Source organism: Triticum dicoccoides, chromosome 2B (assembly GCF_002162155.2).
Source record: "Triticum dicoccoides isolate Atlit2015 ecotype Zavitan chromosome 2B, WEW_v2.0, whole genome shotgun sequence".
NCBI classification, from domain to species: domain Eukaryota; kingdom Viridiplantae; phylum Streptophyta; class Magnoliopsida; order Poales; family Poaceae; genus Triticum; species Triticum dicoccoides.
The window spans coordinates 703,366,625-703,379,486 of NC_041383.1; positions in this window are offsets into that span (position 1 = coordinate 703,366,625).

The following is a 12,862-nucleotide window of genomic DNA, read 5'->3' on the forward strand; positions in this document are numbered from 1 at the left end:
CAAATTGTCCATCATTTTCAAAAGTGGTCCTGTTTTGAAAAATATTCATCATTTTAGAAAGAAAACGCATTTCTTTCAGGAAATGTTTTGATTTTCCTGAAAATGTTTTCATATGTTAACGCTGCTTTTGAGTTCTTATAAGATTTCTTGCTACATATAATCAGCTATACCTGTCTGGCGTGGTGGTGTGCTGCAGCCGCTATCAATGCAAGGTCGTGAGCTTGAATCCTCGTGCCCTCCCATATTTTTACATCTTTTTGAAGTGATGCGGGCGTGGTCAACTGATGGGCTGGCCCAGTGAAGGCACCTGTGTGCGTCGCGCCGACTATTTGCCGCAAAATGCGGCAAATAGGAGCTCCCCTTCAGCCCCCCCTTCGAAAACCCAAAGCGTTCAAGAACAGCAGGTGATGAGAGGGACAGTTCAAGCATCCCGGTGAAGAATTTGGCGGGCTCCTTCGAGGAGCGCCGCTGGGCCCAATGAGTACATTCTGTTGGAACTGCCGCGGTGCGGGCAACGCCGCGACACTCCAAGAACTTCGCTCGCGAGGAAGCTTGCCCTGCCCTTTTATGTATTGTTGAAACTCAGATAGAGGGATCTAGGGTACAAAATTTAGCTGGCACTTTGGGTTATGAGAATGCTTATGCAGTTGATAGTGAAGGTAGAAGTGGTGGAATTGGATTTTTCTGGAATAATGAAATAAAGATTGAGGTTTTGGGTTATTCTTGTTATCATTTGGATGTTTCTGTAGAGGAAGAAGGTCATCAAGATGCTTGGAGGATGAGGTGTGTATATGGCGAGGCTCAAACACACTTGAGATATCGGACTTGGGATGTTCTAAAAAACATCAGTACAACTAGCTCTCTCCCATGGTTGTGCATAGGTGATTTTAATGAAGTTTTACGTCCCAGTGAACATGTGGGAATTGGGACGAGGAGCAATGCACAAATACAAGATTTCAGGGAAACAGTTGACATATGCATGCTAATGGATATCGGATACAAAGGCAGGCCTTGGACTTCTGAAAAGAGGGTTGTAGGAGGGACATACACTAGGTGCAGACTAGATCGCACGCTGGTCAATGCACAATGGATGGCTCGGTTTGCTTTAGCTAGTCTTGAGCATCTAACGGCGGCAACTTCAAACCATAGCGCACTCCTGCTTGATATTGGTCGGTGGCAGGGGAGCCCACAGGAGCGCACGTTCCGTTACGAAGCAGTGTGGGAAAAACATGTGGAGCTTGAAGGAGTTGTTCAGTTAGAATGAGCGGCACCGGGCACATGCAATAATGTTCAGGATCTTCACAATAAACTACAACATGTTTCTGCAGGCTTGACAAAGTGGATTAAACAGTCCTTTGGAAGTGTTAGAAAGGCTGAAAGGAGATCAAAGAGTTGAAGCGTAGACTGGACGAACTCCGGGGTGACCCACTTAGAGTTGCGCCATCACATGTCGAGCTAAAGACCAATGAAAGACTGATCGAACTCTATCACCGTGAAGAAATCATGTGGAGGCAACGAGCAAGAATTGAATGGCTGTCTTCGGGGGACAAAAATACTAAGTTTTTTCATCTTCGTGCGAGCCTAAGGAGAAAGAAGAACATGATCAAGGCACTAGAAAATTCCTTGGGTATGTTGGTGGAAGATCCGGCTGAATTGAAGGCAATGGCAAATGCTTTTTATCACAATCTGTATACTTCAGAGGGAGTGCAAGGTATCCAGCAGGTCATAGACCATGTACCTAGAAAGGTGACTTAGGCTATGAATGCAGACTTGTGTGCACCTTATACCAGTAAAGAGGTAAAGACAACGCTCTTTCAGATGTTTCCCACTAAAGCACCTGGCCCAGATGGCTTCCTGCATTGTTTTATCAGAAGCATTGGGATGTATGCGGAGAGGACGTGACGAAAATCGTTCTTAGAATAGTAAAAGGGAAGGAGAGCCCGGAGTGCATCAGTGACACAATGCTTGTGCTGATTCCCAAGGTGACTAATCCCAACCTGCTCTCGCAGTACAGGCCGGTCAGTTTATGCAATGTGCTTTATAAGATTGCGTCGAAGGTGGTTGCAAACAGACAAAAATTGTCCGTCCAGATATCATTTCAGATGAGCAATCCGCTTTTATCCCAGGTAGATTAATCACGGATAACATCATATGTGCCTATGAATGTTTACACTTCATGAAGAGAAGCAGGTCAAAAAATAATAGCTTTTGTGCTTTGAAGCTAGATATGATGAAAGCCTATGATAGGTTGAAGTGGTCTTATTTGAGGGCCATAATGGAGAAATTGGGTTTTGCAGCATGTTGGATTGACACAGTAATGGCCATGGTTTCTTCAGTTTCTTTTTCGGCGTTTTTTAATGGAGAATGACTCAAGCGTTTTTATCCATCCAGAGGAATTCGGCAAGGGGATCCTATCTCACCTTACCTATTTTGATTGCAGCAAAGGGCCTTTCGTTCCTCCTGAAATCCAATTCTCAGTCATCACTACTGACAGGTATTAAAGTGGCACCAACGGCCCCAGCAGTGAACCACCTTTTATTTGCAGATGACAGCCTGTTGCTTTTCAAGTCTAGTGTTGAGGTTGCAGAAAGAGTTTCAAACCTACTGAACATGTATTGCAATGCTTCGGGTCAGAAAATCAATAATGAAAAATCATCAATTTTCTTCAGCAAAGGGTGTCCACAGATGACCAAAGATGGAGTCAAAAACCAACTGAATGTTCACAATGAATCCCTCAATGAACGTTACCTTGGAATGCCGACAGATGTGGGTTAGTCGAAGAATGGCAAGTTTAAATACTTGCGCGATAGAGTTTGGGAGAAAGTGAAAGGGTGGATGCAAAAGCTCTTGTCGGCTGCAGGGAAGGAAATCCTCATTAAATCCGTAGCGCAAGCAATCCCAGTTTTCTCCATGTCTTGTTTCAGACTACCAATGGGACTGTGCGACAATGTGGCATCTATTATCTGCCAGTTCTGGTGGGGCAGCAAAAGGGGGAAACGAAAGCCTGCATGGGTAGCATGGGATATCATGACCAAACCAAAGCACATGGGAGGAATGGGTTTTCGAGATCTAGAGCTATTCAACTTAGCATTGCTTTCGAGACAGGTGTGAAGATTGTTGAATGAGACCGAAAGCTTGAGTGTGAGGCTACTGAAGGCAATTTACTATCCAGATGTTTCGCTTCTTCAGGCAGAGATGGGATCGCACCCGTCATAGATTTGGAGAGCTATTCTAGATGGCCGAGATGTGCTGGATCAAGGTGTGATCAGAAGAATTGGTGATGGAGCCTCTACCAATATTTGGGACCATAACTAGATCCCACGATCGAGCTACAAGAGACCGATCACCTCTTTGGTTCAAGCCCCGCCACAAATGGTTTCGGACCTTATTGAGACGGCGACGACTTCATGGAGAGAAGGGTTGATTCGATCGGTGTTCACTGCTTTCGATGCGGAAGAAATTTTAAAAATTCCCTTGTGCACAATGTTAGACAATGTAAATGTGTACGTACGTGGTGATGTATAAACCACGTACGTGTGTAGTATGGGTTGCGTGTGTTGTACTCTAGGTAGTTTAGGTTGGTTAGGATTGATCTCTATCTTGTATAGATCTTAGCTTGAGGATCAATCCACCAACAACCTGAACTACCAACCTTGTACCGATGATCTATAAATAACACGCAACGCGTCCCTGCTAATGCATATGCTTCAACCAATTTTACATGGTATTCAGAGCCTAACCTCTAAGCACATCCCAAACCCTAGCCATGGCCTCAAGCTCCACCGCCGCCGCCGCTGCACCAGCCCTCATTCCCATCGCCGAACGCCTCCATCGCTCCAACTTCCTAGTGTGGCGTGCCCAAGCCATTGCTGCCATCCGCGGCACTCAGCTCGTCGCCTACATCAACCCCGACAGAAAAGATCCGGCGCCCAAGCTCATGGACAAGGAGGGCAAGCCAACAGATGCACCCAATCCGGCGTACGAGATCGCCAGGGCACAGGATTCCCAGGTTCTGAGTTTTCTGTTCAATTCAGTCTCACCTCCTGTGATGATCCAGATTGCCCACTGCACCACGGCCTCGGCAGCATGGACTGCCATCACGGAGATGTTCATCTCCCAAACCCAGGCGCACGTGGTGAACACGAGGATCGCCCTGTCAAATACCAAGAAGGGCACGTCCACTATCGCCGAGTATATCGGCCGCATGAAGGCGCTCGGAGATGAGCTAGCTTCTGTTGGGAAGCCCCTCACCGACGATGACATGGTGTCATACATACTCGCCGGCCTCGACTTCGACTACATGGGCTTCATCTCCTCCCTGTGTGCCAGGGCCGAGCCGATCAAGGTGAACGAGCTCTACTCCCTCCTCGTCGGCTTCGAGAACAGGCTCGCCATGTTCGATGGTGGGCATCAATCCTCTCACTCATCCGCCAACGCCGTCTCTCGTGGTGGTGGCCGTGGCGGACGAGGGGGTGGTCGTGGAGGTGGCCGCAGAGGTGGAGGCGGTGGCCACGGGCAAGGCCGTGGAGGTCGCGGCCAAGGTGGAGGCCGCAACGATCTCCCTGAGGTCTTTTGTCAGATCTGCTCCAAGCCCAACCATGTTGCTATGGAGTGCTACCGCCGCTTCGACATTGCGTTCACCAAGGAGAAGAGCGCAGAGGCTGTCAACACCAACACCAGCTCCTACGGGGTCGACACCAACTGGTACATCGACACAGGGGCCACAGATCACATCACCAGTGAGCTTGACAAGCTCACCATGAGGGAGAAGTACTCCGGCCAGGATCAAGTGAACATGCCCAACGGCGCAGGTATGAAAATTAGCCATGTTGGTCAAGCCTATATTCATACCCCCACTCGCAATCTTCATCATAAAGACATATTGCATGTTCCTAAAGCAACCAAGAACTTGATCTCTGCTCATCGATTATCTCATGACAATCATGCCTTTCTTGAAACTCATCCACACTATTTCTTTGTCAAGGACAAGGCAACGAAGAAAACCCTCCTGCAAGGCAGATGTAGGGGTGGCCTCTATCCCCTTTCATCTGCACCTTTGAGCTCGGGCAGGCAGGCGTTTGGTGCCACCAAGGTCTCTCCATCAAGGTGGCACAGCCGATTAGGTCACCCTTCATCAACAACCGTTCAGCATGTTCTTAGGAAAAATAAAATTTCCTTTTCAAATAGTGAGTTTAATAAAGAGAGTATATGTGATGCTTGCCAAAAAGGCAAAAGTCACCAACTCCCCTATCCAAATTCCAGTAGTGTTTCCAATGCTCCTTTAGAGCTAGTTTTTTCTGATGTATGGGGGCCTGCCCGAGATTCTATTAATAGAAAGAATTATTATGTGAGTTTCATCGACGATTTCAGCAAGTTCACTTGGATTTACATCCTTAAACATAAGTCTGAAGTGTTCAAAATATTTCATGAATTCCAAGCTCTTGTTGAACGATGCTTTAATCGTAAAATCATCACCATGCAAACAGATTGGGGTGGTGAGTACGAGCGTCTAAACTCCTTCTTTCGGCAAATTGGCATCACTCATCACGTCTCCTGCCCTCACGTGCACCAGCAAAATGGGTCGGCCGAAAGAAAACATCGGCATCTTGTGGAAGTAGGACTTTCACTATTAGCACATGCCTCCATGCCCTTGAAATTTTGGGATGAGGCTTTCATAGCTGCCACCTACCTTATCAACAGAACTCCCAGTAAGGTGATAAATCTTGAAACACCTCTCGTACGATTGTTCCAGGAAAAACCAAACTATCATGCTCTCCGCATCTTTGGGTGCGCTTGTTGGCCTAATCTTCGCCCATTCAATTCTAAGAAGCTTGAATTCCGCTCCAAACGTTGTGTTTTTCTTGGTTATAGCAATCTCCATAAAGGGTTCAAGTGTTTGGATGTAGCTGCCGGACGGGTTTATATATCTCGTGACGTCGTGTTTGATGAAACCGTGTTTCCTTTTGCCTCACTAAACCCCAATGCCGGTGCTCTCCTTAGGTCCGAAGTTCTTCTTCTTCCTGAAAATTCTGTCACCAATGAGCCTCTTGATCATGGGGATGAAATTAGTGCTAATCCATCGGTTAATTTTCATGCAAATCCTGCCATAAACTTTGGAGGAAATCCTGTTCCGCGTCATGATTTTATGCAGGAACAGCCTGATGCGGAACACGAGGAGGATCCAGGTGCTGGCAGCGACAGTTCTGCAGGCGGCGATCCCGAGCAAAATCTCTCGACCGCCGCGCCTGCAGGTGGGGACAGCGACCGGTCCACGCGCTCTCCCACGCACGACAGCGACCGGCCCACGCGCACGCCTCCGCCTGCTGACACTGACTGCGGGCCCGCTGGGAGTAGCCCCACAGCGCACTCCGGATCAGGCGGGTCCAAGGGCGGTACGGCGGCCCCTCCGAGCCGCCAGGTGGCGGCCTCTGCACCGTGCGTTAACGCAGGGGAGCGGCGGGCCCTCGACAGCATCTCTGGGTCTGCCGCGTCTGCTGCTGATTCTGTCGAGATCCGCCTCGGATCGGGAGCGCCTGCTGATCCTGTCGAGATCCGTCTCGGATCGGGTGCCCCTGGCTCCTCTGCGGCAGATCCGGTGGGATTTTCTGCGCCAGCTGCGGGATCATCTGCGTCAACCGTTGTCGCACCCGAACAAAATCGACGTACGTGCTCTCAGCATGGTATTGCAAAACCCAAAGTACGTACAGATGGTACGGTCAGGTATGGTAAAACTAAGTTTGCTGGTCTTACTACTACAGAAGAACCACATAGTCTACATGAAGCCTTTGCATGTAAACAATGGAAAAATGCAATGGATGAGGAATATAGTGCATTAATCAAAAACAAAACTTGGCACCTAGTTCCTCCGGCCAAGGGAAGAAATATTATTGATTGCAAATGTGTTTATAGAGTTAAAAGAAAGGCTACCGGAGAAATAGAGAGATACAAAGCCAGGCTAGTTGCAAAAGGTTTTAAACAAAGATATGGCATTGACTACGAGGACACTTTTAGTCCAGTTGTTAAAGCTGCTACTGTCAGACTTGTTCTATCTATTACAATATCAAAAGGTTGGAGTCTTCGTCAGTTGGATGTGCAGAATGCGTTCCTTCATGGCGTTCTAGAGGAAGAAGTGTATATGAGACAACCTCCTGGGTACGAGGTGAAAAACAAGCAACACTATGTATGTAAGCTTGATAAGTCTTTGTATGGGTTGAAACAAGCACCTAGAGCATGGTATTCTAGGTTAAGTGAAAAACTTCAAAAGCTTGGTTTCAGACCATCAAAGGCCGACACGTCATTATTCTTTTATAGCAAAGGCAAGATCACCATCTTTATGCTTGTGTATGTCGATGACATTATTGTGGCTAGCTCTTCACAGGAGGGAACTACAGCATTGTTGGAAGATCTCAGAAGGGATTTTGCCTTAAAAGATCTCGGTGACTTGCACTATTTCTTGGGAATAGAGGTGAAGAAGGTCAAGGATGGTATACTTCTAACTCAAGAAAAATATGTATCAGATGTACTAAAACGTGCTGGTATGATGAATTGCAAAGTGTCAAATATGCCTCTGTCCACATCCGAAAAGCTCTCTAAGGAAAATGGTGAAATCTTGGGAGCTCATGATTCTACAAATTACAGAAGTGTGGTAGGTGCATTGCAGTACTTGACTTTGACAAGGCCTGATATATCCTTCTTTGTCAATAAAGTATGTCAATTCTTGCACTCTCCTACCCTTGAACATTGGACTGCAGTAAAAAGAATTCTTAGATATCTTAGAGGAACCATGAGTACTGGACTGAAATTTTCCAAGTCAAGTTCTACATTGGTAAGTGCCTTTTCAGATGCAGATTGGGCAGGATGTCCAGATGACAGAAGGTCCACAGGTGGTTTTGCTGTTTTCTTTGGACCCAACTTGATATCTTGGAGTGCACGCAAACAAGCAACAGTATCAAGGTCTAGTACTGAGGCAGAATACAAGGCGTTAGCAAATTCCACAGCTGAAATTATATGGGTTCAAACTCTGCTAAAAGAGTTAGGTGTGACACATTCACCAGTTGCATGTCTTTGGTGTGATAATATTGGTGCCACTTACCTTTCAGCAAACCCAGTATTTCATGCAAGGACGAAACATATTGAAGTGGATTATCACTTTGTGAGAGAAAGAGTAGCCAAGAAGCTACTGGACATCCGTTTCATTCCCACCAATGATCAAGTTGCAGATGGCTTCACCAAAGCCCTATCGTGGCGTAAATTGGAAGATTTCAAGAGCAATCTCAACTTGGTAAGTTATGATTGAGGGGAGTGTTAGACAATGTAAATGTGTACGTACATGGTGATGTATAAACCACGTACGCGTGTAGTATGGGTTGCGTGTGTTGTACTCTAGGTAGTTTAGGTTGGTTAGGATTGATCTCTATCTTGTATAGATCTTAGCTTGAGGATCAATCCACCAACAACCTGAACTACCGACCTTGTACCGATGATCTATAAATAACACGCAACGCGTCCCTACTAATGCATACGCTTCAACCAATTTTACACACAAGACAGGTTGATGATTTTTGGTCGTGGGGTGAAGAACCGCGAGGAAACTTTTCAGTTGCATCGTCGTATCGCATGTTAGTTCGTACTAAGTTTGACAGAGAAGGATGGCTAGACGCACGTGAAACACCATCTAGCAGTGAGGGGAACAACAAGGAATGGAGAGCTGTATGGAAAGTTGAGGTGCCAAGCAAGATTAGGGTGTTTTTATGGCGACTTGCGTGACACTCTATCCACTAGGCCGATGTTTTGCACAGGAGGAATATGGCGAAGACAGGTGCATGCGGGCTGTGTGGGTCGCTCAATTCTTGGAGACATGCGCTACTGAACGCCCGATGGCGCGCTGCACTTGGGCGCTTTCTTCTGAGGCCATACTTGATCAGCTGAGTATCCAACAACATGAGTGCCCCAAACAGTGGTTATTTGCGATGCTGGGAGCTTTAAAATCTGATGAGTTTGTCCGGTTTGAAGTGTCACTCTGGGCCATGTGGGGAGCAAGAAGAAAAGCATTGCATGAAGGTCTGTTCAAGTCACCCCAAGCGACGAATGGTTTCATCAACTCTTATTTATCTGAGCTTCAAGTCTCAGTTACCACAAGGGTAGGATCGGAGGGGGGGGGGGTGCACCGCGCCCCTCAGCCTGGATCGCCCCTCCGGAAGGTTATGCAAAGTTGAACGTGGATGCTGCAGTTGGGCGCGGGGGTCCGATTTGGAGCTGTGGCTGCGATCTGCAGAGAACGAGATGGAAGTTTTCTGGGGGCATCGGCTCTTATCTTCAGACACATCAACGATCCAGCTACACTAGAAGCTTTGGCGGTGAGAGAAGGCCTTGATCTTGCGACAGACTTAAATCTCCAGAGAGTACATGCTGCTACAGATTGCAAGGGCATTGCGAACGAGATCGGGAGTAGAAGTACTGCGGTCTATGGACCAGTCATTAGGGAAATTGAGTTACAAGCGTCTTCTTTTGTTTCTTGTAACGTACTTCATGAGTTTAGGAGCTTAAATTTTGATGCTCACAACCTAGCAAAGCATGCTTTAATTCTTGGGGCTGGCCGTCATGTTTGGTTAGGCCAGACCGAGGGCATTTCTTTCGTCCATGTAAACATTGTGACGTCTTGATAAAGCTTTGCAAAATTGCCTCAAAAAAAGCCTGAAGTAGTGATCTATTTCTCAAAGAAAAAACTAAAGTAGTGATCTGATTCTCAAAAAAAACTAAAGTAGTGATCTATCTCTCGCAAAAAACTAAAGTAGTGGTATTTTAGGGAAAAAATAAAAATACAATTTGTGGAAAAGATAACAAAGCGGGATCCAGGAAAATTGAAAAAACAAAACACAATTTGTGCGAAAACACGGTTTTTTTCACGAGAGGAACGACCGTGCCTCTCAGAAACGAAAAAATGCGTTTGTTTTTCTTCCGGGGAGGCACGGTTTTGCTTCCGCGAGAGGCACGACCATACCTCTTTGAACGGGAAAAAAAACGTGTTTTTTTATTCTTCTGCGAAAGGCACTTTTTTGCTTTCGTGAGAGGCGTGGTTTTGCTTTAGCGAGAGGCACGGCCGTGCCTCTCGAAAACGGAAAAAACGTGTTCCTTTTTTCTTCCGCGAGAATCATGTTTTTTCCTTCCGCTAGAGGCATGGATTTACTTCTGTGAGAGTCACGGTCATGCCTCTCGGAAACGGGAAAAACACATTTTTTTCCTTCCACGAGAGTCACGGGCTTACTTCTCGTGGAGGCATGGATTTGCTTCTGCGAGAGGCACAATCATGCCTCTTTCGAAAAGGAAAAACATGTGCTCTCAGTTCGGTTTTTTCGTCCATTTTTTCCTAATAAAAATTCGTCAGAACCTATCAATATGGAATCTAGTTTGAAGATGAACCCAACAATGAAAAAGATTCAAGATTTAGACACATGGTTTAAGAGATAAAACATTTTGAAATGGATCTACGAAAAAAGGAAAAACTCTCAGGTTGTGACAAGTGACTCACATGCAGTGCGCAACTTATCGCAATCTGAGGAAGTGGGACTGACCTTTGCAAGGAATACTCCTTAATGATGTGGCTGGATCTCAGTCGATTGAGACTTAAGCAAGTATCAGTCAAGTGACACAACATATTATAGAAAGAAAGAAAAAATGTAAAGAATTTTTTGCATGGATCTCCATGTAATATCTCATGGATATAGCATCGACTGAGACTTTGTTAAGTTTCGGTCGACTGAGATTTAACAACCCCACTCCTTAATTAGTGATTTCGAGTGATCTAAGAGCATCTATAGCCGCCAACCCTGTCTCAGATGCCCAGGCGGACGACCTGGTCACTAACCGGTCACAAAAAGGCGACCCATACGGACTTCTAAACTGCCCTCAAACACCCGGACTGATCGGCACCCCTCATATCCAGCCCAAATACGGGAATGATATGGGGCGCCCGCGCGCGTCCGCCATGTCGAACCCGACAACCCCGCCCTTTCTCAAATTGCACCAAATCTATCCCACTCGCCCTACCGGATCCATTTGCTCTCGGGTCGTCCCAGGCACGGCCTTCAAGAAGTTGTACCCACGCGCCATTCCGTAGGCACTGGTCCCACCGATGATGCTGCTAGATATTGCCCTCGTAGTCCACCACCGGGGCCCCAGCATGCTCCCTGGCGCTGAAATACGAACTTGATCGCTGACTGAATAAGCATATGATCCAAGCTCGTGTGAATGAAATGCAAGAGGAGTTTTTTTTAAGGGCAAGAAGAGTTATTAACAGTCTTTTTGTTATTGTTTACTCCCTCCTACGTTTCCGAGGAATAAGACATATTTTGTTTCTGTAAGACAAGATTTTGACCAACAATTGCCTTTTCAATATTTAACTTATGTGATGATACCATCACTATCATAACAAAGTATTCTTAAATATGAATCTAGTGACACAAATTTCATGTCATATAATCTTGGATTTATGAAGTAATTATTGGTCAAATGCATGTTTCAACCTTCCCCTATGCCGCGGCTAGGGTTTTCCTTCCTCCTGGCGATCTAATCGCCGGCGAGTCCCTATCCAACACAAACTCGTCCTCCCTGGCAATCAAACGCCAGCGAGTCCTTTGCATCTACAAAACCTCTCCCGTCGTAGGGTTTGGGCCTGTCTTGTCCCACGATCCGATCACAATGGCATCGGCGGCGGACGCCCAGTCGGGAACGAGCGACAGGGGTAGCACCGCTATGAAGTCGGATCTAGGAGATTTCCTGGAACAACTTAACTTGGAAGAAGAGGAATTCGATGATCGTGTTATCGATGAGGATGATCCTGAAATCAACGAAAGCGTCAGATGGCTTGCCCTAGCTAGGGTTCACACGGACAAGTCTTTCAGCCAGACTGCTTTCTACAGGGAGATGCGCGCGGCGTGGAACACAGCCCAGCCGGTTAGGTTTCGACCGGTTGGACCGAATCTGTTCGTCGTTCAAGCCTCCTGTCTTGGAGATTGGGAGCGCATGCTTGATCAAGGCCCTTGGCTATTTCGGAATATGCTCGTGTTGATGTGCCCATATGATGGTTTTACCAAGGCAGAGGAGATACCTATGACCTTCATGCCAATCTGGCTTCAAATTCACAAGCTTCCTGAAGGTTTTTGCAAGGAGAAGATTGTGCAACATCTACTCCGGAACTCGGGTAAGATCTTGGAGATGAGGCTGAACGGAAACACTAGAGGGGATTATATCAGGATAAGAATACGCCATGACATTAGCCAGCCTCTCACAAAATTTATTAGCATTGTTCGAGGCCATGAAAGGCAAGTGTTCCTGGTGCGTTATGAGAAATTGGCCAGATTTTGCAGCGTCTGCGGCTTGATTGGCCATGAGTACAAAGAATGTGGCAATGGCATTTATGAGGAAAAGGATACGAAATATAGGGTGTGGTTGTATGCTGATGGCCCTAATAGACAACGTCAGGAGGAAAATCCGGTGCGAGGAGGGGCAAGGCAGTATGATGCTACACCCCAGCAGACTAAGGCTGGCATGGGGGCGGTTGACCCTGATATTCTGGATACAACTACAAGTCCCTCAAAGTCTGGCCATACTTCCATGCAGGTGGATCCGGCGGCCAGGAAAAGGTTAGCTATGGATGGTGTGAACTCTGATGAGGTGCTCGGTGCCCAGAAAGCAAAAGAGGATGTTCCTGCGCTAACCCTTGGTAAGGGAGAGGATGATGGGACCAATTCACCTAGCAGTAGTAGTGGAAGCAAGTGAGCAAAAACTAGTTCAGACGGTGCAACAGGCGAAAAGTTGGCGGCCTCCTTGAGGGAGGACCGCCGGGCACAATGAGTCTGTTATG